General features: G+C 47.0%; 1 protein-coding gene and 76 non-coding genes across 77 annotated transcripts in view; 76 read left to right on the forward strand and 1 right to left on the reverse strand.

Moving 5' to 3' along the window:
• Positions 1–18,412, reverse strand: part of LOC149081816 (toll-like receptor 9) — an 84,625-nt gene that overhangs the window by 18,202 nt on the left and 48,011 nt on the right. The gene's annotated exons all lie outside the window — the stretch shown is intronic.
• On the forward strand, positions 75–146 carry TRNAD-GUC (transfer RNA aspartic acid (anticodon GUC)). Its single transcript has one exon. It is a non-coding gene; the product is annotated as a tRNA-Asp (tRNA).
• On the forward strand, positions 243–314 carry TRNAD-GUC (transfer RNA aspartic acid (anticodon GUC)). Its single transcript has one exon. It is a non-coding gene; the product is annotated as a tRNA-Asp (tRNA).
• Positions 411–482, forward strand: TRNAD-GUC (transfer RNA aspartic acid (anticodon GUC)). Its single transcript has one exon. It is a non-coding gene; the product is annotated as a tRNA-Asp (tRNA).
• On the forward strand, positions 579–650 carry TRNAD-GUC (transfer RNA aspartic acid (anticodon GUC)). Its single transcript has one exon. It is a non-coding gene; the product is annotated as a tRNA-Asp (tRNA).
• TRNAD-GUC (transfer RNA aspartic acid (anticodon GUC)) lies at positions 747–818 on the forward strand. Its single transcript has one exon. It is a non-coding gene; the product is annotated as a tRNA-Asp (tRNA).
• Positions 915–986, forward strand: TRNAD-GUC (transfer RNA aspartic acid (anticodon GUC)). The gene has a single exon. It is a non-coding gene; the product is annotated as a tRNA-Asp (tRNA).
• Positions 1,083–1,154, forward strand: TRNAD-GUC (transfer RNA aspartic acid (anticodon GUC)). The gene has a single exon. It is a non-coding gene; the product is annotated as a tRNA-Asp (tRNA).
• TRNAN-GUU (transfer RNA asparagine (anticodon GUU)) lies at positions 1,251–1,322 on the forward strand. The gene has a single exon. It is a non-coding gene; the product is annotated as a tRNA-Asn (tRNA).
• On the forward strand, positions 1,419–1,490 carry TRNAD-GUC (transfer RNA aspartic acid (anticodon GUC)). Its single transcript has one exon. It is a non-coding gene; the product is annotated as a tRNA-Asp (tRNA).
• Positions 1,755–1,826, forward strand: TRNAD-GUC (transfer RNA aspartic acid (anticodon GUC)). Its single transcript has one exon. It is a non-coding gene; the product is annotated as a tRNA-Asp (tRNA).
• Positions 2,082–2,153, forward strand: TRNAD-GUC (transfer RNA aspartic acid (anticodon GUC)). The gene has a single exon. It is a non-coding gene; the product is annotated as a tRNA-Asp (tRNA).
• On the forward strand, positions 2,250–2,321 carry TRNAD-GUC (transfer RNA aspartic acid (anticodon GUC)). The gene has a single exon. It is a non-coding gene; the product is annotated as a tRNA-Asp (tRNA).
• TRNAD-GUC (transfer RNA aspartic acid (anticodon GUC)) lies at positions 2,418–2,489 on the forward strand. Its single transcript has one exon. It is a non-coding gene; the product is annotated as a tRNA-Asp (tRNA).
• Positions 2,586–2,657, forward strand: TRNAD-GUC (transfer RNA aspartic acid (anticodon GUC)). The gene has a single exon. It is a non-coding gene; the product is annotated as a tRNA-Asp (tRNA).
• On the forward strand, positions 3,090–3,161 carry TRNAD-GUC (transfer RNA aspartic acid (anticodon GUC)). Its single transcript has one exon. It is a non-coding gene; the product is annotated as a tRNA-Asp (tRNA).
• TRNAD-GUC (transfer RNA aspartic acid (anticodon GUC)) lies at positions 3,594–3,665 on the forward strand. Its single transcript has one exon. It is a non-coding gene; the product is annotated as a tRNA-Asp (tRNA).
• Positions 3,930–4,001, forward strand: TRNAD-GUC (transfer RNA aspartic acid (anticodon GUC)). Its single transcript has one exon. It is a non-coding gene; the product is annotated as a tRNA-Asp (tRNA).
• Positions 4,098–4,169, forward strand: TRNAD-GUC (transfer RNA aspartic acid (anticodon GUC)). The gene has a single exon. It is a non-coding gene; the product is annotated as a tRNA-Asp (tRNA).
• On the forward strand, positions 4,266–4,337 carry TRNAD-GUC (transfer RNA aspartic acid (anticodon GUC)). Its single transcript has one exon. It is a non-coding gene; the product is annotated as a tRNA-Asp (tRNA).
• Positions 4,434–4,505, forward strand: TRNAD-GUC (transfer RNA aspartic acid (anticodon GUC)). The gene has a single exon. It is a non-coding gene; the product is annotated as a tRNA-Asp (tRNA).
• TRNAD-GUC (transfer RNA aspartic acid (anticodon GUC)) lies at positions 4,602–4,673 on the forward strand. The gene has a single exon. It is a non-coding gene; the product is annotated as a tRNA-Asp (tRNA).
• Positions 4,938–5,009, forward strand: TRNAD-GUC (transfer RNA aspartic acid (anticodon GUC)). The gene has a single exon. It is a non-coding gene; the product is annotated as a tRNA-Asp (tRNA).
• TRNAD-GUC (transfer RNA aspartic acid (anticodon GUC)) lies at positions 5,273–5,344 on the forward strand. Its single transcript has one exon. It is a non-coding gene; the product is annotated as a tRNA-Asp (tRNA).
• Positions 5,879–5,950, forward strand: TRNAD-GUC (transfer RNA aspartic acid (anticodon GUC)). The gene has a single exon. It is a non-coding gene; the product is annotated as a tRNA-Asp (tRNA).
• TRNAD-GUC (transfer RNA aspartic acid (anticodon GUC)) lies at positions 6,047–6,118 on the forward strand. The gene has a single exon. It is a non-coding gene; the product is annotated as a tRNA-Asp (tRNA).
• Positions 6,383–6,454, forward strand: TRNAD-GUC (transfer RNA aspartic acid (anticodon GUC)). Its single transcript has one exon. It is a non-coding gene; the product is annotated as a tRNA-Asp (tRNA).
• Positions 6,551–6,622, forward strand: TRNAD-GUC (transfer RNA aspartic acid (anticodon GUC)). Its single transcript has one exon. It is a non-coding gene; the product is annotated as a tRNA-Asp (tRNA).
• TRNAD-GUC (transfer RNA aspartic acid (anticodon GUC)) lies at positions 7,054–7,125 on the forward strand. Its single transcript has one exon. It is a non-coding gene; the product is annotated as a tRNA-Asp (tRNA).
• On the forward strand, positions 7,492–7,563 carry TRNAD-GUC (transfer RNA aspartic acid (anticodon GUC)). The gene has a single exon. It is a non-coding gene; the product is annotated as a tRNA-Asp (tRNA).
• Positions 7,660–7,731, forward strand: TRNAD-GUC (transfer RNA aspartic acid (anticodon GUC)). Its single transcript has one exon. It is a non-coding gene; the product is annotated as a tRNA-Asp (tRNA).
• On the forward strand, positions 7,987–8,058 carry TRNAD-GUC (transfer RNA aspartic acid (anticodon GUC)). Its single transcript has one exon. It is a non-coding gene; the product is annotated as a tRNA-Asp (tRNA).
• On the forward strand, positions 8,155–8,226 carry TRNAD-GUC (transfer RNA aspartic acid (anticodon GUC)). Its single transcript has one exon. It is a non-coding gene; the product is annotated as a tRNA-Asp (tRNA).
• On the forward strand, positions 8,491–8,562 carry TRNAD-GUC (transfer RNA aspartic acid (anticodon GUC)). The gene has a single exon. It is a non-coding gene; the product is annotated as a tRNA-Asp (tRNA).
• TRNAD-GUC (transfer RNA aspartic acid (anticodon GUC)) lies at positions 8,994–9,065 on the forward strand. Its single transcript has one exon. It is a non-coding gene; the product is annotated as a tRNA-Asp (tRNA).
• TRNAD-GUC (transfer RNA aspartic acid (anticodon GUC)) lies at positions 9,432–9,503 on the forward strand. Its single transcript has one exon. It is a non-coding gene; the product is annotated as a tRNA-Asp (tRNA).
• Positions 9,600–9,671, forward strand: TRNAD-GUC (transfer RNA aspartic acid (anticodon GUC)). The gene has a single exon. It is a non-coding gene; the product is annotated as a tRNA-Asp (tRNA).
• TRNAD-GUC (transfer RNA aspartic acid (anticodon GUC)) lies at positions 9,768–9,839 on the forward strand. Its single transcript has one exon. It is a non-coding gene; the product is annotated as a tRNA-Asp (tRNA).
• Positions 9,936–10,007, forward strand: TRNAD-GUC (transfer RNA aspartic acid (anticodon GUC)). Its single transcript has one exon. It is a non-coding gene; the product is annotated as a tRNA-Asp (tRNA).
• On the forward strand, positions 10,104–10,175 carry TRNAD-GUC (transfer RNA aspartic acid (anticodon GUC)). The gene has a single exon. It is a non-coding gene; the product is annotated as a tRNA-Asp (tRNA).
• TRNAD-GUC (transfer RNA aspartic acid (anticodon GUC)) lies at positions 10,272–10,343 on the forward strand. The gene has a single exon. It is a non-coding gene; the product is annotated as a tRNA-Asp (tRNA).
• Positions 10,440–10,511, forward strand: TRNAD-GUC (transfer RNA aspartic acid (anticodon GUC)). The gene has a single exon. It is a non-coding gene; the product is annotated as a tRNA-Asp (tRNA).
• On the forward strand, positions 10,608–10,679 carry TRNAD-GUC (transfer RNA aspartic acid (anticodon GUC)). The gene has a single exon. It is a non-coding gene; the product is annotated as a tRNA-Asp (tRNA).
• Positions 10,776–10,847, forward strand: TRNAD-GUC (transfer RNA aspartic acid (anticodon GUC)). The gene has a single exon. It is a non-coding gene; the product is annotated as a tRNA-Asp (tRNA).
• On the forward strand, positions 10,944–11,015 carry TRNAD-GUC (transfer RNA aspartic acid (anticodon GUC)). The gene has a single exon. It is a non-coding gene; the product is annotated as a tRNA-Asp (tRNA).
• TRNAD-GUC (transfer RNA aspartic acid (anticodon GUC)) lies at positions 11,112–11,183 on the forward strand. The gene has a single exon. It is a non-coding gene; the product is annotated as a tRNA-Asp (tRNA).
• TRNAD-GUC (transfer RNA aspartic acid (anticodon GUC)) lies at positions 11,280–11,351 on the forward strand. The gene has a single exon. It is a non-coding gene; the product is annotated as a tRNA-Asp (tRNA).
• TRNAD-GUC (transfer RNA aspartic acid (anticodon GUC)) lies at positions 11,448–11,519 on the forward strand. Its single transcript has one exon. It is a non-coding gene; the product is annotated as a tRNA-Asp (tRNA).
• TRNAD-GUC (transfer RNA aspartic acid (anticodon GUC)) lies at positions 11,616–11,687 on the forward strand. Its single transcript has one exon. It is a non-coding gene; the product is annotated as a tRNA-Asp (tRNA).
• TRNAD-GUC (transfer RNA aspartic acid (anticodon GUC)) lies at positions 11,784–11,855 on the forward strand. The gene has a single exon. It is a non-coding gene; the product is annotated as a tRNA-Asp (tRNA).
• TRNAN-GUU (transfer RNA asparagine (anticodon GUU)) lies at positions 11,952–12,023 on the forward strand. The gene has a single exon. It is a non-coding gene; the product is annotated as a tRNA-Asn (tRNA).
• Positions 12,120–12,191, forward strand: TRNAD-GUC (transfer RNA aspartic acid (anticodon GUC)). The gene has a single exon. It is a non-coding gene; the product is annotated as a tRNA-Asp (tRNA).
• On the forward strand, positions 12,456–12,527 carry TRNAD-GUC (transfer RNA aspartic acid (anticodon GUC)). Its single transcript has one exon. It is a non-coding gene; the product is annotated as a tRNA-Asp (tRNA).
• Positions 12,783–12,854, forward strand: TRNAD-GUC (transfer RNA aspartic acid (anticodon GUC)). The gene has a single exon. It is a non-coding gene; the product is annotated as a tRNA-Asp (tRNA).
• On the forward strand, positions 12,951–13,022 carry TRNAD-GUC (transfer RNA aspartic acid (anticodon GUC)). The gene has a single exon. It is a non-coding gene; the product is annotated as a tRNA-Asp (tRNA).
• On the forward strand, positions 13,119–13,190 carry TRNAD-GUC (transfer RNA aspartic acid (anticodon GUC)). The gene has a single exon. It is a non-coding gene; the product is annotated as a tRNA-Asp (tRNA).
• Positions 13,455–13,526, forward strand: TRNAD-GUC (transfer RNA aspartic acid (anticodon GUC)). Its single transcript has one exon. It is a non-coding gene; the product is annotated as a tRNA-Asp (tRNA).
• TRNAD-GUC (transfer RNA aspartic acid (anticodon GUC)) lies at positions 13,623–13,694 on the forward strand. The gene has a single exon. It is a non-coding gene; the product is annotated as a tRNA-Asp (tRNA).
• On the forward strand, positions 13,791–13,862 carry TRNAD-GUC (transfer RNA aspartic acid (anticodon GUC)). Its single transcript has one exon. It is a non-coding gene; the product is annotated as a tRNA-Asp (tRNA).
• On the forward strand, positions 13,959–14,030 carry TRNAD-GUC (transfer RNA aspartic acid (anticodon GUC)). Its single transcript has one exon. It is a non-coding gene; the product is annotated as a tRNA-Asp (tRNA).
• On the forward strand, positions 14,295–14,366 carry TRNAD-GUC (transfer RNA aspartic acid (anticodon GUC)). Its single transcript has one exon. It is a non-coding gene; the product is annotated as a tRNA-Asp (tRNA).
• TRNAD-GUC (transfer RNA aspartic acid (anticodon GUC)) lies at positions 14,463–14,534 on the forward strand. Its single transcript has one exon. It is a non-coding gene; the product is annotated as a tRNA-Asp (tRNA).
• TRNAD-GUC (transfer RNA aspartic acid (anticodon GUC)) lies at positions 14,631–14,702 on the forward strand. Its single transcript has one exon. It is a non-coding gene; the product is annotated as a tRNA-Asp (tRNA).
• On the forward strand, positions 14,967–15,038 carry TRNAD-GUC (transfer RNA aspartic acid (anticodon GUC)). Its single transcript has one exon. It is a non-coding gene; the product is annotated as a tRNA-Asp (tRNA).
• On the forward strand, positions 15,135–15,206 carry TRNAD-GUC (transfer RNA aspartic acid (anticodon GUC)). Its single transcript has one exon. It is a non-coding gene; the product is annotated as a tRNA-Asp (tRNA).
• On the forward strand, positions 15,471–15,542 carry TRNAD-GUC (transfer RNA aspartic acid (anticodon GUC)). The gene has a single exon. It is a non-coding gene; the product is annotated as a tRNA-Asp (tRNA).
• Positions 15,639–15,710, forward strand: TRNAD-GUC (transfer RNA aspartic acid (anticodon GUC)). Its single transcript has one exon. It is a non-coding gene; the product is annotated as a tRNA-Asp (tRNA).
• Positions 15,807–15,878, forward strand: TRNAD-GUC (transfer RNA aspartic acid (anticodon GUC)). The gene has a single exon. It is a non-coding gene; the product is annotated as a tRNA-Asp (tRNA).
• On the forward strand, positions 16,143–16,214 carry TRNAD-GUC (transfer RNA aspartic acid (anticodon GUC)). Its single transcript has one exon. It is a non-coding gene; the product is annotated as a tRNA-Asp (tRNA).
• TRNAD-GUC (transfer RNA aspartic acid (anticodon GUC)) lies at positions 16,479–16,550 on the forward strand. Its single transcript has one exon. It is a non-coding gene; the product is annotated as a tRNA-Asp (tRNA).
• TRNAD-GUC (transfer RNA aspartic acid (anticodon GUC)) lies at positions 16,647–16,718 on the forward strand. The gene has a single exon. It is a non-coding gene; the product is annotated as a tRNA-Asp (tRNA).
• TRNAD-GUC (transfer RNA aspartic acid (anticodon GUC)) lies at positions 16,983–17,054 on the forward strand. The gene has a single exon. It is a non-coding gene; the product is annotated as a tRNA-Asp (tRNA).
• On the forward strand, positions 17,151–17,222 carry TRNAD-GUC (transfer RNA aspartic acid (anticodon GUC)). The gene has a single exon. It is a non-coding gene; the product is annotated as a tRNA-Asp (tRNA).
• Positions 17,319–17,390, forward strand: TRNAD-GUC (transfer RNA aspartic acid (anticodon GUC)). The gene has a single exon. It is a non-coding gene; the product is annotated as a tRNA-Asp (tRNA).
• TRNAD-GUC (transfer RNA aspartic acid (anticodon GUC)) lies at positions 17,655–17,726 on the forward strand. The gene has a single exon. It is a non-coding gene; the product is annotated as a tRNA-Asp (tRNA).
• Positions 18,159–18,230, forward strand: TRNAD-GUC (transfer RNA aspartic acid (anticodon GUC)). The gene has a single exon. It is a non-coding gene; the product is annotated as a tRNA-Asp (tRNA).
• TRNAD-GUC (transfer RNA aspartic acid (anticodon GUC)) lies at positions 18,327–18,398 on the forward strand. Its single transcript has one exon. It is a non-coding gene; the product is annotated as a tRNA-Asp (tRNA).

The raw sequence follows: 18,412 nt of genomic DNA on the forward strand, positions 1-18,412 counted from the left end.
GTTTGAATTCGGTAGTTCTGTGAATTATTACATTACTTTCAAAATAGTTCTTAGATTTCAGGTGTCTGATCGCCTCCTCGGTAGTATAGTGGTAAGTATCCCCGCCTGTCACGCGGGAGACCGGGGTTCGATTCCCCGCCGGGGAGAATGTTGTATTTTGATCGTCCCGTTTGAATTCGGTAGTTCTGTGAATTATTACATTACTTTCAAAATAGTTCTTAGATTTCAGGTGTCTGATCGCCTCCTCGGTAGTATAGTGGTAAGTATCCCCGCCTGTCACGCGGGAGACCGGGGTTCGATTCCCCGCCGGGGAGAATGTTGTATTTTGATCGTCCCGTTTGAATTCGGTAGTTCTGTGAATTATTACATTACTTTCAAAATAGTTCTTAGATTTCAGGTGTCTGATCGCCTCCTCGGTAGTATAGTGGTAAGTATCCCCGCCTGTCACGCGGGAGACCGGGGTTCGATTCCCCGCCGGGGAGAATGTTGTATTTTGATCGTCCCGTTTGAATTCGGTGGTTCTGTGAATTATTACATTACTTTCAAAATAGTTCTTAGATTTCAGGTGTCTGATCGCTTCCTCGGTAGTATAGTGGTACGTATCCCCGCCTGTCACGCGGGAGACCGGGGTTCGATTCCCCGCCGGGGAGAATGTTGTATTTTGATCGTCCCGTTTGAATTCGGTAGTTCTGTGAATTATTACATTACTTTCAAAATAGTTCTCAGATTTCAGGTGTCCGATCGCCTCCTCGGTAGTATAGTGGTAAGTATCCCCGCCTGTCACGCGGGAGACCGGGGTTCGATTCCTCGCCGGGGAGAATGTTGTATTTTGATCGTCCCGTTTGAAATCGGTAGTTCTGTGAATTATTACATTACTTTCAAAATAGTTCTTAGATTTCAGGTGTCTGACCGCCTCCTCGGTAGTATAGTGGTAAGTATCCCCGCCTGTCACGCGGGAGACCGGGGTTCGATTCCCCGCCGGGGAGAATGTTGTATTTTGATCGTCCCGTTTGAATTCGGTAGTTCTGTGAATTATTACATTACTTTCAAAATAGTTCTTAGATTTCAGGTGTCTGATCGCCTCCTCGGTAGTATAGTGGTAAGTATCCCCGCCTGTCACGCGGGAGACCGGGGTTCGATTCCCCGCCGGGGAGAATGTTGTATTTTGATCGTCCCGTTTGAATTCGGTAGTTCTGTGAATTATTACATTACTTTCAAAATAGTTCTTAGATTTCAGGTGTCTGATCGCCTCCTCGGTAGTATAGTGGTAAGTATCCCCGCCTGTTACGCGGGAGACCGGGGTTCGATTCCCCGCCGGGGAGAATGTTGTATTTTGATCGTCCCGTTTGAATTCGGTAGTTCTGTGAATTATTACATTACTTTCAAAATAGTTCTTAGATTTCAGGTGCCTGATCGCCTCCTCGGTAGTATAGTGGTAAGTATCCCCGCCTGTCACGCGGGAGACCGGGGTTCGATTCCCTGCCGGGGAGAATGTTGTATTTTGATCGTCCCGTTTGAATTCGGTCGTTCTGTGAATTATTACATTACTTTCAAAATAGTTCTTAGATTTCAGGTGTCTGCTCGCCTCCTCGGTAGTATAGTGGTAAGTATCCCCGCCTGTCAAGCTGGAGACCGGGGTTCGATTCCACGCCAGGGAGAATGTTTTATTTTGATCGTCCCGTTTGAATTCGGTAGTTCTGTGAATTATTACATTACTTTCAAAATAGTTCTTAGATTTCAGGTGTCTGCTCGCCTCCTCGGTAGTATAGTGGTAAGTATCCCCGCCTGTCACGCGGGAGACCGGGGTTCGATTCCCCGCCGGGGAGAATGTTGTATTTTGATCGTCCCGTTTGAATTCGGTAGTTCTGTGAATTATTACATTACTTTCAAAATAGTTCTTAGATTTCAGGTGTCTGATCGCCTCCTCGGTAGTATAGTGGTAAGTATCCACGCGGGAGACCGGGGTTCGATTCCCCGCCGGGGAGAATGATGTATTTTGATCGTCCCGTTTGAATTCGGTAGTTCTGTGAATTATTACATTACTTTCAAAATAGTTCTAAGATTTCAGGTGTCTGATCGACTCCTCGGTAGTATAGTGGTAAGTATCCCCGCCTGTCACGCGGGAGACCGGGGTTCGATTCCCCGCCGGGGAGAATGTTGTATTTTGATCGTCCCGTTTGAACTCGGTAGTTCTGTGAATTATTACATTACTTTCAAAATAGTTCTTAGATTTCAGGTGTCTGATCGCCTCCTCGGTAGTATAGTGGTAAGTATCCCCGCCTGTCACGCGGGAGACCGGGGTTCGATTCACCGCCGGGGAGAATGTTGTATTTTGATCGTCCCGTTTGAATTCGGTAGTTCTGTGAATTATTACATTACTTTCAAAATAGTTCTTAGATTTCAGGTGTCTGATCGCCTCCTCGGTAGTATAGTGGTAAGTATCCCCGCCTGTCACGCGGGAGACCGGGGTTCGATTCCCCGCCGGGGAGAATGTTGTATTTTGAACGTCCCGTTTGAATTCGGTAGTTCTGTGAATTATTACATTACTTTCAAAATAGTTCTTAGATTTCAGGTGTCTGATCGCCTCCTCGGTAGTATAGTGGTAAGTATCCCCGCCTGTCACGCGGGAGACCGGGGTTCGATTCCCCGCCGGGGAGAATGTTGTATTTTGATCGTCCCGTTTGAATTCGGTAGTTCTGTGAATTATTACATTACTTTCAAAATAGTTCTTAGATTTCAGGTGTCTGATCGCTTCCTCGGTAATATAGAGGTACGTAACCCCGCCTGTCACGCGGGAGACCGGGGTTCGATTCCCCGCCGGGGAGAATGTTGTATTTTGATCGTCCCGTTTGAATTCGGTAGTTCTGTGAATTATTACATTACTTTCAAAATAGTTCTCAGATTTCAGGTGTCTGATCGCCTCCTCGGTAGTATAGTGGTAAGTAACCCCGCCTGTCACGCGGGAGACCGGGGTTCGAATCCCCTCCGGGGAGAATGTTGTATTTTGATCGTCCCGTTTGAATTCGGTAGTTCTGTGAATTATTACATTACTTTCAAAATAGTTCTTAGATTTCAGGTATCTGACCGCCTCCTCGGTAGTATAGTGGTAAGTATCCCCGCCTGTCACGCGGGACACCGGGGTTCGATTCCCCGCCGGGGAGAATGTTGTATTTTGATCGTCCCGTTTGAATTCGGTAGTTCTGTGAATTATTACATTACTTTCAAAATAGTTCTTAGATTTCAGGTGTCTGATCGCCTCCTCGGTAGTATAGTGGTAAGTATCCCCGCCTGTCACGCGGGAGACCGGCGTTCGATTCCCCGCCGGGGAGAATGTTGTATTTTGATCGTCCCGTTTGAATTCGGTAGTTCTGTGAATTATTACATTACTTTCAAAATAGTTCTTAGATTTCAGGTGTCTGACCGCCTCCTCGGTAGTATAGTGGTAAGTATCCCCGCCTGTTACGCGGGAGACCGGGGTTCGATTCCCCGCCAGGGAGAATGTTGTATTTTGATCGTCCCGTTTGAATTCGGTAGTTCTGTGAATTATTACATTACTTTCAAAATAGTTCTTAGATTTCAGGTGTCTGATCGCCTCCTCGGTAGTATAGTGGTAAGTATCCCCGCCTGTCACGCGGGAGACCGGGGTTCGATTCCCCGCCGGGGAGAATGTTGTATTTTGATCGTCCCGTTTGAATTCGGTAGTTCTGTGAATTATTACATTACTTTCAAAATAGTTCTTAGATTTCAGGTGTCTGATCGCTTCCTCGGTAGTATAGAGGTACGTATCCCCGCCTGTCACGCGGGAGACCGGGGTTCGATTCCCCGCCGGGGAGAATGTTGTATTTTGATCGTCCCGTTTGAATTCGGTAGTTCTGTGAATTATTACATTACTTTCAAAATAGTTCTCAGATTTCAGGTGTCTGATCGCCTCCTCGGTAGTATAGTGGTAAGTAACCCCGCCTGTCACGCGGGAGACCGGGGTTCGAATCCCCGCCGGGGAGAATGTTGTATTTTGATCGTCCCGTTTGAATTCGGTAGTTCTGTGAATTATTACATTACTTTCAAAATAGTTCTTAGATTTCAGGTGTCTGACCGCCTCCTCGGTAGTATAGTGGTAAGTATCCCCGCCTGTCACGCGGGACACCGGGGTTCGATTCCCCGCCGGGGAGAATGTTGTATTTTGATCGTCCCGTTTGAATTCGGTAGTTCTGTGAATTATTACATTACTTTCAAAATAGTTCTTAGATTTCAGGTGTCTGATCGCCTCCTCGGTAGTATAGTGGTAAGTATCCCCGCCTGTCACGCGGGAGACCGGGGTTCGATTCCCCGCCGGGGAGAATGTTGTATTTTGATCGTCCCGTTTGAATTCGGTAGTTCTGTGAATTATTACATTACTTTCAAAATAGTTCTTATATTTCAGGTGTCTGATCGCTTCCTCGGTAGTATAGTGGTACGTATCCCCGCCTGTCACGCGGGAGACCGGGGTTCGATTCCCCGCCGGGGAGAATGTTGTATTTTGATCGTCCCGTTTGAATTCGGTAGTTCTGTGAATTATTACATTACTTTCAAAATAGTTCTCAGATTTCAGGTGTCTGATCGCCTCCTCGGTAGTATAGTGGTAAGTATCCCCGCCTGTCACGCGGGAGACCGGGGTTCGATTCCCCGCCGGGGAGAATGTTGTATTTTGATCGTCCCGTTTGAATTCGGTAGTTCTGTGAATTATTACATTACTTTCAAAATAGTTCTTAGATTTCAGGTGTCTGATCGCCTCCTCGGTAGTATAGTGGTAAGTATCCCCGCCTGTCACGGGGGAGACCGGGGTTCGATTCCCCGCCGGGGAGAATGTTGTATTTTGATCGTCCCGTTTGAATTCGGTAGTTCTGTGAATTATTACATTACTTTCAAAATAGTTCTTAGATTTCAGGTGTCTGATCGCATCCTCGGTAGTATAATGGTAAGTATCCCCGCCTGTCACGCGGGTGTCCGGGGTTCGATTCCCCGCCGGGGAGAATGTTGTATTTTGATCGTCCCGTTTGAATTCGGTAGTTCTGTGAATTATTACATTACTTTCAAAATAGTTCTTAGATTTCAGGTGTCTGATCGCCTCCTCGGTAGTGTAGTGGTAAGTATCTCCCCTGTCACGCGGGAGACCGGGGTTCGATTCCCCGCCGGGGAGAATGTTGTATTTTGATCGTCCCGTTTGAATTCGGTAGTTCTGTGAATTATTACATTACTTTCAAAATAGTTCTTAGATTTCAGGTGTCTGATCGCCTCCTCGGTAGTATAGTGGTAAGTATCCCCGCCTGTCACGCGGGAGACCGGGGTTCGATTCCCCGCCGGGGAGAATGTTGTATTTTGATCGTCCCGTTTGAATTCGGTAGTTCTGTGAATTATTACATTACTTTCAAAATAGTTCTTAGATTTCAGGTGTCTGATCGCCTCCTCGGTAGTATAGTGGTAAGTATCCCCGCCTGTCACGCGGGAGACCGGGGTTCGATTCCCCCCCCGGGGAGAATGTTGTATTTTGATCGTCCCGTTTGAATTCGGTAGTTCTGTGAATTATTACATTACTTTCAAAATAGTTCTTAGATTTCAGGTGTCTGCTCGCCGCCTCGGTAGTATAGTGGTAAGTATCCCCGCCTGTCACGCGGGAGACCGGGGTTCGATTCCCCCCCGGGGAGAATGTTGTATTTTGATCGTCCCGTTTGAATTCGGTAGTTCTGTGAATTATTACATTACTTTCAAACCCCGTGAGACCGGGGTTCGATTCCCCGCCGGGGAGAATGTTGTATTTTGATCGTCCCGTTTGAATTCGGTAGTTCTGTGAATTATTACAATACTTTCAAAATAGTTCTTAGATTTCAGGTGTCTGATCGCCTCCTCGGTAGTATAGTGGTAAGTATCCCCGCCTGTCACGCGGGTGTCCGGGGTTCGATTCCCCGCCGGGGAGAATGTTGTATTTTGATCGTCCCGTTTGAATTCGGTAGTTCTGTGAATTATTACATTACTTTCAAAATAGTTCTTAGATTTCAGGTGTCTGATCGCCTCCTCGGTAGTATAGTGGTAAGTATCCCCGCCTGTCACGCGGGAGACAGGGGTTCGATTCCCCGCCGGGGAGAATGTTGTATTTTGATCGTCCCGTTGGAATTCGGTAGTTCTGTGAATTATTACATTACTTTCAAAATAGTTCTTAGATTTCAGGTGTCTGATCGCCTCCTCGGTATTATAGTGGTAAGTATCCCCGCCTGTCACGCGGGAGACCGGGGTTCGATTCCCCGCCGGGGAGAATGTTGTATTTTGATCGTCCCGTTTGAATTGGGTAGTTCTGTGAATTATTACATTACTTTCAAAATAGTTCTTAGATTTCAGGTGTCTGATCGCCTCCTCGGTAGTATAGTGGTAAGTATCCCCGCCTGTCACGCGGGAGACCGGGGTTCGATTCCCCGCCGGGGAGAATGTTGTATTTTGATCGTCCCGTTTGAATTCGGTAGTTCTGTGAATTATTACATTACTTTCAAAATAGTTCTTAGATTTCAGGTGCCTGATCGCCTCCTCGGTAGTATAGTGGTAAGTATCCCCGCCTGTCACGCGGGAGACCGGGGTTCGATTCCCTGCCGGGGAGAATGTTGTATTTTGATCGTCCCGTTTGAATTCGGTCGTTCTGTGAATTATTACATTACTTTCAAAATAGTTCTTAGATTTCAGGGGTCTGCTCGCCTCCTCGGTAGTATAGTGGTAAGTATCCCCGCCTGTCACGCGGGAGACCGGGGTTCGATTCCACGCCAGGGAGAATGTTTTATTTTGATCGTCCCGTTTGAATTCGGTAGTTCTGTGAATTATTACATTACTTTCAAAATAGTTCTTAGATTTCAGGTGTCTGATCGCCTCCTCGGTAGTGCAGTGGTAAGTATCTCCCCTGTCACGCGGGAGACCGGGGTTCGATTCCCCGCCGGGGAGAATGTTGTATTTTGATCGTCCCGTTTGAATTCGGTAGTTCTGTGAATTATTACATTACTTTCAAAATAGTTCTTAGATTTAAGGTGTCTGATCGCCTCCTCGGTAGTATAGTGGTAAGTATCCCCGCCTGTCACGCGGGAGACCGGGGTTCGATTCCCCGCCGGGGAGAATGTTGTATTTTGATTGTCCCGTTTGAATTCGGTAGTTCTGTGAATTATTACATTACTTTCAAAATAGTTCTTAGATTTCAGGTGTCTGCTCGCCGCCTCGGTAGTATAGTGGTAAGTATCCCCGCCTGTCACGCGGGAGACCGGGGTTCGATTCCCCCCCCGGGGAGAATGTTGTATTTTGATCGTCCCGTTTGAATTCGGTAGTTCTGTGAATTATTACATTACTTTCAAACCCCGTGAGACCGGGGTTCGATTCCCCGCCGGGGAGAATGTTGTATTTTGATCGTCCCGTTTGAATTCGGTAGTTCTGTGAATTATTACAATACTTTCAAAATAGTTCTTAGATTTCAGGTGTCTGATCGCCTCCTCGGTAGTATAGTGGTAAGTATCCCCGCCCGTCACGCGGGAGATCGGGGTTCGATTCCCCGCCGAGGAGAATGTTGTATTTTGATCTTCCCGTTTGAATTCGGTAGTTCTGTGAATTATTACATTACTTTCAAAATAGTTCTTAGATTTCAGGTGCCTGATCGCCTCCTCGGTAGTATAGTGGTAAGTATCCCCGCCTGTCACGCGGGAGACCGGGGTTCGATTCCCTGCCGGGGAGAATGTTGTATTTTGATCGTCCCGTTTGAATTCGGTCGTTCTGTGAATTATTACATTACTTTCAAAATAGTTCTTAGATTTCAGGTGTCTGATCGCCTCCTCGGTAGTATAGTGGTAAGTATCCACGCGGGAGACCGGGGTTCGATTCCCCGCCGGGGAGAATGTTGTATTTTGATCGTCCCGTTTGAATTCGGTAGTTCTGTGAATTATTACAATACTTTCAAAATAGTTCTTAGATTTCAGGTGTCTGATCGCCTCCTCGGTAGTATAGTGGTAAGTATCCCCGCCCGTCACGCGGGAGATCGGGGTTCGATTCCCCGCCGAGGAGAATGTTGTATTTTGATCTTCCCGTTTGAATTCGGTAGTTCTGTGAATTATTACATTACTTTCAAAATAGTTCTTAGATTTCAGGTGCCTGATCGCCTCCTCGGTAGTATAGTGGTAAGTATCCCCGCCTGTCACGCGGGAGACCGGGGTTCGATTCCCTGCCGGGGAGAATGTTGTATTTTGATCGTCCCGTTTGAATTCGGTCGTTCTGTGAATTATTACATTACTTTCAAAATAGTTCTTAGATTTCAGGTGTCTGCTCGCCTCCTCGGTAGTATAGTGGTAAGTATCCCCGCCTGTCACGCGGGAGACCGGGGTTCGATTCCACGCCAGGGAGAATGTTTTATTTTGATCGTCCCGTTTGAATTCGGTAGTTCTGTGAATTATTACATTACTTTCAAAATAGTTCTTAGATTTCAGGTGTCTGATCGCCTCCTCGGTAGTATAGTGGTAAGTATCCCCGCCTGTCACGCGGGAGACCGGGGTTCGATTCCCCGCCGGGGAGAATGTTGTATTTTGATCGTCCCGTTTGAATTCGGTAGTTCTGTGAATTATTACATTACTTTCAAAATAGTTCTTAGATTTCAGGTGTCTGATCGCCTCCTCGGTAGTGTAATGGTAAGTATCCCCGCCTGTCTCGCGGGTGTCCGGGGTTCGATTCCCCGCCGGGGAGAATGTTGTATTTTGATCGTCCCGTTTGAATTCGGTAGTTCTGTGAATTATTACATTACTTTCAAAATAGTTCTTAGATTTCAGGTGTCTGATCGCCTCCTCGGTAGTGCAGTGGTAAGTATCTCCCCTGTCACGCGGGAGACCGGGGTTCGATTCCCCGCCGGGGAGAATGTTGTATTTTGATCGTCCCGTTTGAATTCGGTAGTTCTGTGAATTATTACATTACTTTCAAAATAGTTCTTAGATTTCAGGTGTCTGATCGCCTCCTCGGTAGTATAGTGGTAAGTATCCCCGCCTGTCACGCGGGAGACCGGGGTTCGATTCCCCGCCGGGGAGAATGTTGTATTTTGATTGTCCCGTTTGAATTCGTTAGTTCTGTGAATTATTACATTACTTTCAAAATAGTTCTTAGATTTCAGGTGTCTGCTCGCCGCCTCGGTAGTATAGTGGTAAGTATCCCCGCCTGTCACGCGGGAGACCGGGGTTCGATTCCCCCCCCGGGGAGAATGTTGTATTTTGATCGTCCCGTTTGAATTCGGTAGTTCTGTGAATTATTACATTACTTTCAAACCCCGTGAGACCGGGGTTCGATTCCCCGCCGGGGAGAATGTTGTATTTTGATCGTCCCGTTTGAATTCGGTAGTTCTGTGAATTATTACAATACTTTCAAAATAGTTCTTAGATTTCAGGTGTCTGATCGCCTCCTCGGTAGTATAGTGGTAAGTATCCCCGCCCGTCACGCGGGAGATCGGGGTTCGATTCCCCGCCGAGGAGAATGTTGTATTTTGATCTTCCCGTTTGAATTCGGTAGTTCTGTGAATTATTACATTACTTTCAAAATAGTTCTTAGATTTCAGGTGTCTGATCGCCTCCTCGGTAGTATAGTGGTAAGTATCCCCGCCTGTCACGCGGGAGACCGGGGTTCGATTCCCCGCCGGGGAGAATGTTGTATTTTGATCGTCCCGTTTGAATTCGGTAGTTCTGTGAATTATTACATTACTTTCAAAATAGTTCTTAGATTTCAGGTGTCTGATCGCCTCCTCGGTAGTATAGTGGTAAGTATCCCCGCCTGTCACGCGGGAGACCGGGGTTCGATTCCCCGCCGGGGAGAATGTTGTATTTTGATCGTCCCGTTTGAATTCGGTAGTTCTGTGAATTATTACATTACTTTCAAAATAGTTCTTAGATTTCAGGTGTCTGATCGCCTCCTCGGTAGTATAGTGGTAAGTATCCCCGCCTGTCACGCGGGAGACCGGGGTTCGATTCCCCGCCGGGGAGAATGTTGTATTTTGATCGTCCCGTTTGAATTCGGTGGTTCTGTGAATTATTACATTACTTTCAAAATAGTTCTTAGATTTCAGGCGTCTGATCGCTTCCTCGGTAGTATAGTGGTACGTATCCCCGCCTGTCACGCGGGAGACCGGGGTTCGATTCCCCGCCGGGGAGAATGTTGTATTTTGATCGTCCCGTTTGAATTCGGTAGTTCTGTGAATTATTACATTACTTTCAAAATAGTTCTCAGATTTCAGGTGTCCGATCGCCTCCTCGGTAGTATAGTGGTAAGTATCCCCGCCTGTCACGCGGGAGACCGGGGTTCGATTCCTCGCCGGGGAGAATGTTGTATTTTGATCGTCCCGTTTGAATTCGGTAGTTCTGTGAATTATTACATTACTTTCAAAATAGTTCTTAGATTTCAGGTGTCTGACCGCCTCCTCGGTAGTATAGTGGTAAGTATCCCCGCCTGTCACGCGGGAGACCGGGGTTCGATTCCCCGCCGGGGAGAATGTTGTATTTTGATCGTCCCGTTTGAATTCGGTAGTTCTGTGAATTATTACAATACTTTCAAAATAGTTCTTAGATTTCAGGTGTCTGATCGCCTCCTCGGTAGTATAGTGGTAAGTATCCCCGCCCGTCACGCGGGAGATCGGGGTTCGATTCCCCGCCGAGGAGAATGTTGTATTTTGATCTTCCCGTTTGAATTCGGTAGTTCTGTGAATTATTACATTACTTTCAAAATAGTTCTTAGATTTCAGGTGTCTGATCGCCTCCTCGGTAGTATAGTGGTAAGTATCCCCGCCTGTCACGCGGGAGACCGGGGTTCGATTCCCCGCCGGGGAGAATGTTGTATTTTGATCGTCCCGTTTGAATTCGGTAGTTCTGTGAATTATTACATTACTTTCAAAATAGTTCTTAGATTTCAGGTGTCTGATCGCCTCCTCGGTAGTATAGTGGTAAGTATCCCCGCCTGTCACGCGGGAGACCGGGGTTCGATTCCCCGCCGGGGAGAATGTTGTATTTTGATCGTCCCGTTTGAATTCGGTAGTTCTGTGAATTATTACATTACTTTCAAAATAGTTCTTAGATTTCAGGTGTCTGATCGCCTCCTCGGTAGTATAGTGGTAAGTATCCCCGCCTGTCACGCGGGAGACCGGGGTTCGATTCCCCGCCGGGGAGAATGTTGTATTTTGATCGTCCCGTTTGAATTCGGTGGTTATGTGAATTATTACATTACTTTCAAAATAGTTCTTAGATTTCAGGTGTCTGATCGCTTCCTCGGTAGTATAGTGGTACGTATCCCCGCCTGTCACGCGGGAGACCGGGGTTCGATTCCCCGCCGGGGAGAATGTTGTATTTTGATCGTCCCGTTTGAATTCGGTAGTTCTGTGAATTATTACATTACTTTCAAAATAGTTCTCAGATTTCAGGTGTCCGATCGCCTCCTCGGTAGTATAGTGGTAAGTATCCCCGCCTGTCACGCGGGAGACCGGGGTTCGATTCCTCGCCGGGGAGAATGTTGTATTTTGATCGTCCCGTTTGAATTCGGTAGTTCTGTGAATTATTACATTACTTTCAAAATAGTTCTTCGATTTCAGGTGTCTGACCGCCTCCTCGGTAGTATAGTGGTAAGTATCCCCGCCTGTCACGCGGGAGACCGGGGTTCGATTCCCCGCCGGGGAGAATGTTGTATTTTGATCGTCCCGTTTGAATTCGGTAGTTCTGTGAATTATTACATTACTTTCAAAATAGTTCTTAGATTTCAGGTGTCTGATCGCCTCCTCGGTAGTATAGTGGTAAGTATCCCCGCCTGTCACGCGGGAGACCGGGGTTCGATTCCCCGCCGGGGAGAATGTTGTATTTTGATCGTCCCGTTTGAATTCGGTAGTTCTGTGAATTATTACATTACTTTCAAAATAGTTCTTAGATTTCAGGTGTCTGATCGCCTCCTCGGTAGTATAGTGGTAAGTATCCCCGCCTGTTACGCGGGAGACCGGGGTTCGATTCCCCGCCGGGGAGAATGTTGTATTTTGATCGTCCCGTTTGAATTCGGTAGTTCTGTGAATTATTACATTACTTTCAAAATAGTTCTTAGATTTCAGGTGCCTGATCGCCTCCTCGGTAGTATAGTGGTAAGTATCCCCGCCTGTCACGCGGGAGACCGGGGTTCGATTCCCTGCCGGGGAGAATGTTGTATTTTGATCGTCCCGTTTGAATTCGGTCGTTCTGTGAATTATTACATTACTTTCAAAATAGTTCTTAGATTTCAGGTGTCTGCTCGCCTCCTCGGTAGTATAGTGGTAAGTATCCCCGCCTGTCAAGCTGGAGACCGGGGTTCGATTCCACGCCAGGGAGAATGTTTTATTTTGATCGTCCCGTTTGAATTCGGTAGTTCTGTGAATTATTACATTACTTTCAAAATAGTTCTTAGATTTCAGGTGTCTGCTCGCCTCCTCGGTAGTATAGTGGTAAGTATCCCCGCCTGTCACGCGGGAGACCGGGGTTCGATTCCCCGCCGGGGAGAATGTTGTATTTTGATCGTCCCGTTTGAATTCGGTAGTTCTGTGAATTATTACATTACTTTCAAAATAGTTCTTAGATTTCAGGTGTCTGATCGCCTCCTCGGTAGTATAGTGGTAAGTATCCACGCGGGAGACCGGGGTTCGATTCCCCGCCGGGGAGAATGATGTATTTTGATCGTCCCGTTTGAATTCGGTAGTTCTGTGAATTATTACATTACTTTCAAAATAGTTCTAAGATTTCAGGTGTCTGATCGACTCCTCGGTAGTATAGTGGTAAGTATCCCCGCCTGTCACGCGGGAGACCGGGGTTCGATTCCCCGCCGGGGAGAATGTTGTATTTTGATCGTCCCGTTTGAACTCGGTAGTTCTGTGAATTATTACATTACTTTCAAAATAGTTCTTAGATTTCAGGTGTCTGATCGCCTCCTCGGTAGTATAGTGGTAAGTATCCCCGCCTGTCACGCGGGAGACCGGGGTTCGATTCACCGCCGGGGAGAATGTTGTATTTTGATCGTCCCGTTTGAATTCGGTAGTTCTGTGAATTATTACATTACTTTCAAAATAGTTCTTAGATTTCAGGTGTCTGATCGCCTCCTCGGTAGTATAGTGGTAAGTATCCCCGCCTGTCACGCGGGAGACCGGGGTTCGATTCCCCGCCGGGGAGAATGTTGTATTTTGATCGTCCCGTTTGAATTCGGTAGTTCTGTGAATTATTACATTACTTTCAAAATAGTTCTTAGATTTCAGGTGTCTGATCGTTTCCTCGGTAGTATAGAGGTACGTAACCCCGCCTGTCACGCGGGAGACCGGGGTTCGATTCCCCGCCGGGGAGAATGTTGTATTTTGATCGTCCCGTTTGAATTCGGTAGTTCTGTGAATTATTACATTACTTTCAAAATAGTTCTCAGATTTCAGGTGTCTGATCGCCTCCTCGGTAGTATAGTGGTAAGTAACCCCGCCTGTCACGCGGGAGACCGGGGTTCGAATCCCCGCCGGGGAGAATGTTGTATTTTGATCGTCCCGTTTGAATTCGGTCGTTCTGTGAATTATTACATTACTTTCAAAATAGTTCTCAGATTTCAGGTGTCTGATCGCCTCCTCGGTAGTATAGTGGTAAGTAACCCCGCCTGTCACGCGGGAGACCGGGGTTCGAATCCCCGCCGGGGAGAATGTTGTATTTTGATCGTCCCGTTTGAATTCGGTAGTTCTGTGAATTATTACATTACTTTCAAAATAGTTCTTAGATTTCAGGTGTCTGACCGCCTCCTCGGTAGTATAGTGGTACGTATCCCCGCCTGTCACGCGGGAGACCGGGGTTCGATTCCCCGCCGGGGAGAATGTTGTATTTTGATCGTCCCGTTTGAATTCGGTAGTTCTGTGAATTATTACATTACTTTCAAAATAGTTCTCAGATTTCAGGTGTCTGATCGCCTCCTCGGTAGTATAGTGGTAAGTATCCCCGCCTGTCACGCGGGAGACCGGGGTTCGATTCCCTGCCGGGGAGAATGTTGTATTTTGATCGTCCCGTTTGAATTCGGTAGTTCTGTGAATTATTACATTACTTTCAAAATAGTTCTTAGATTTCAGGTGTCCGACCGCCTCCTCGGTAGTATAGTGGTAAGTATCCCCGCCTGTTACGCGGGAGACCGGGGTTCGATTCCCCGCCAGGGAGAATGTTGTATTTTGATCGTCCCGTTTGAATTCGGTAGTTCTGTGAATTATTACATTACTTTCAAAATAGTTCTTAGATTTCAGGTGTCTGATCGCCTCCTCGGTAGTATAGTGGTAAGTATCCCCGCCTGTCACGCGGGAGACCGGGGTTCGATTCCCCGCCGGGGAGAATGTTGTATTTTGATCGTCCCGTTTGAATTCGGTAGTTCTGTGAATTATTACATTACTTTCAAAATAGTTCTTAGATTTCAGGTGTCTGATCGCCTCCTCGGTAGTATAGTGGTAAGTATCCCCGCCTGTCACGCGGGAGACCGGGGTTCGATTCCCCGCCGGGGAGAATGTTGTATTTTGATCGTCCCGTTTGAACTCGGTCGTTCTGTGAATTATTACATTACTTTCAAAATAGTTCTTAGATTTCAGGTGTCTGATCGCCTCCTCGGTAGTATAGTGGTAAGTATCCCCGCCTGTCACGCGGGAGACCGGGGTTCGATTCCCCGCCGGGGAGAATGTTGTATTTTGATCGTCCCGTTTGAATTCGGTAGTTCTGTGAATTATTACATTACTTTCAAAATAGTTCTTAGATTTCAGGTGTCTGATCGCTTCCTCGGTAGTATAGAGGTACGTATCCCCGCCTGTCACGCGGGAGACCGGGGTTCGATTCCCCGCCGGGGAGAATGTGGTATTTTGATCGTCCCGTTTGAATTCGGTAGTTCTGTGAATTATTACATTACTTTCAAAATAGTTCTTAGATTTCAGGTGTCTGACCGCCTCCTCGGTAGTATAGTGGTACGTATCCCCGCCTGTCACGCGGGAGACCGGGGTTCGATTCCCCGCCGGGGAGAATGTTGTATTTTGATCGTCCCGTTTGAATTCGGTAGTTCTGTGAATTATTACATTACTTTCAAAATAGTTCTCAGATTTCAGGTGTCTGATCGCCTCCTCGGTAGTATAGTGGTAAGTATCCCCGCCTGTCACGCGGGAGACCGGGGTTCGATTCCCTGCCGGGGAGAATGTTGTATTTTGATCGTCCCGTTTGAATTCGGTAGTTCTGTGAATTATTACATTACTTTCAAAATAGTTCTTAGATTTCAGGTGTCCGACCGCCTCCTCGGTAGTATAGTGGTAAGTATCCCCGCCTGTTACGCGGGAGACCGGGGTTCGATTCCCCGCCAGGGAGAATGTTGTATTTTGATCGTCCCGTTTGAATTCGGTAGTTCTGTGAATTATTACATTACTTTCAAAATAGTTCTTAGATTTCAGGTGTCTGATCGCCTCCTCGGTAGTATAGTGGTAAGTATCCCCGCCTGTCACGCGGGAGACCGGGGTTCGATTCCCCGCCGGGGAGAATGTTGTATTTTGATCGTCCCGTTTGAATTCGGTAGTTCTGTGAATTATTACATTACTTTCAAAATAGTTCTTAGATTTCAGGTGTCTGATCGCCTCCTCGGTAGTATAGTGGTAAGTATCCCCGCCTGTCACGCGGGAGACCGGGGTTCGATTCCCCGCCGGGGAGAATGTTGTATTTTGATCGTCCCGTTTGAACTCGGTCGTTCTGTGAATTATTACATTACTTTCAAAATAGTTCTTAGATTTCAGGTGTCTGATCGCCTCCTCGGTAGTATAGTGGTAAGTATCCCCGCCTGTCACGCGGGAGACCGGGGTTCGATTCCCCGCCGGGGAGAATGTTGTATTTTGATCGTCCCGTTTGAATTCGGTAGTTCTGTGAATTATTACATTACTTTCAAAATAGTTCTTAGATTTCAGGTGTCTGATCGCTTCCTCGGTAGTATAGAGGTACGTATCCCCGCCTGTCACGCGGGAGACCGGGGTTCGATTCCCCGCCGGGGAGAATGTGGTATTTTGATCGTCCCGTTTGAATTCGGTAGTTCTGTGAATTATTACATTACTTTCAAAATAGTTCTCAGATTTCAGGTGTCTGATCGCCTCCTCGGTAGTATAGTGGTAAGTATCCCCGCCTGTCACGCGGGAGACCGGGGTTCGATTCCCCGCCGGGGAGAATGTTGTATTTTGAACGTCCCGTTTGAATTCGGTAGTTCTGTGAATTATTACATTACTTTCAAAATAGTTCTTAGATTTCAGGTGTCTGATCGCCTCCTCGGTAGTATAGAGGTACGTATCCCCGCCTGTCACGCGGGAGACCGGGGTTCGATTCCCCGCCGGGGAGAATGTGGTATTTTGATCGTCCCGTTTGAATTCGGTAGTTCTGTGAATTATTACATTACTTTCAAAATAGTTCTTAGATTTCAGGTGTCTGATCGCCTCCTCGGTAGTATAGTGGTAAGTATCCCCGCCTGTCACGCGGGAGACCGGGGTTCGATTCCCCGCCGGGGAGAATGTTGTATTTTGAACGTCCCGTTTTAATTCGGTAGTTCTGTGAATTATTACATTACTTTCAAAATAGTTCTTAGATTTCAGGTGTCTGATCGCCTCCTCGGTAGTATAGTGGTAAGTATCCCCGCCTGTCACGCGGGAGACCGGGGTTCGATTCCCCGCCGGGGAGAATGTTGTATTTTGATCGTCCCGTTTGAATTCGGTAGTTCTGTGAATTATTACATTACTTTCAAAATAGTTCTTAGATTTCAGGTGTCTGATCGCTTCCTCGGTAGTATAGAGGTACGTATCCCCGCCTGTCACGCGGGAGACCGGGGTTCGATTCCCCGCCGGGGAGAATGTGGTATTTTGATCGTCCCGTTTGAATTCGGTAGTTCTGTGAATTATTACATTACTTTCAAAATAGTTCTCAGATTTCAGGTGTCTGATCGCCTCCTCGGTAGTATAGTGGTAAGTAACCCCGCCTGTCACGCGGGAGACCGGGGTTCGATTCCCCGCCGGGGAGAATGTTGTATTTTGATCGTCCCGTTTGAATTCGGTAGTTCTGTGAATTATTACATTACTTTCAAAATAGTTCTTAGATTTCAGGTGTCTGACCGCCTCCTCGGTAGTATAGTGGTAAGTATCCCCGCCTGTCACGCGGGACACCGGGGTTCGATTCCCCGCCGGGGAGAATGTTGTATTTTGATCGTCCCGTTTGAATTCGGTAGTTCTGTGAATTATTACATTACTTTCAAATTAGTTCTTAGATTTCAGGTGTCTGATCGCCTCCTCGGTAGTATAGTGGTAAGTATCCCCGCCTGTCACGCGGGAGACCGGGGTTCGATTCCCCGCCGGGGAGAATGTTGTATTTTGATCGTCCCGTTTGAATTCGGTAGTTCTGTGAATTATTACATTACTTTCAAAATAGTTCTTAGATTTCAGGTGTCTGATCGCCTCCTCGGTAGTATAGTGGTAAGTATCCCCGCCTGTTACGCGGGAGACCGGGGTTCGATTCCCCGCCAGGGAGAATGTTGTATTTTGATCGTCCCGTTTGAATTCGGTAGTTCTGTGAATTATTACATTACTTTCAAAATAGTTCTTAGATTTCAGGTGCCTGATCGCCTCCTCGGTAGTATAGTGGTAAGTATCCCCGCCTGTCACGCGGGAGACCGGGGTTCGATTCCCTGCCGGGGAGAATGTTGTATTTTGATCGTCCCGTTTGAATTCGGTCGTTCTGTGAATTATTACATTACTTTCAAAATAGTTCTTAGATTTCAGGTGTCTGCTCGCCTCCTCGGTAGTATAGTGGTAAGTATCCCCGCCTGTCACGCGGGAGACCGGGGTTCGATTCCACGCCGGGGAGAATGTTTTATTTTGATCGTCCCGTTTGAATTCGGTAGTTCTGTGAATTATTACATTACTTTCAAAATAGTTCTTAGATTTCAGGTGTCTGATCGCCTCCTCGGTAGTATAGTGCTAAGTATCCCCGCCTGTCACGCGTAAGACCGGGGTTCGATTCCCCGCCGGGGAGAATGTTGTATTTTGATCGTCCCGTTTGAATTCGGTAGTTCTGTGAATTATTACATTACATTCAAAATAGTTCTTAGATTTCAGGTGTCTGATCGCCTCCTCGGTAGTATAGTGGTAAGTATCCCCGCCTGTCACGCGGGAGACCGGGGTTCGATTCCCCGCCGGGGAGAATGATGTATTTTGATCGTCCCGTTTGAATTCGGTAGTTCTGTGAATTATTACATTACTTTCAAAATAGTTCTTAGATTTCAGGTGTCTGATCGACTCCTCGGTAGTATAGTGGTAAGTATCCCCGCCTGTCACGCGGGAGACCGGGGTTCGATTCCCCGCCGGGGAGAATGTTGTATTTTG

This window comes from Pholcus phalangioides, unplaced genomic scaffold, assembly GCF_987345545.1.
Source record: "Pholcus phalangioides strain wild (caught in Gottingen) unplaced genomic scaffold, Ppha-v1.0 ptg000009l_1, whole genome shotgun sequence".
In the NCBI taxonomy this organism is placed as follows: domain Eukaryota; kingdom Metazoa; phylum Arthropoda; class Arachnida; order Araneae; family Pholcidae; genus Pholcus; species Pholcus phalangioides.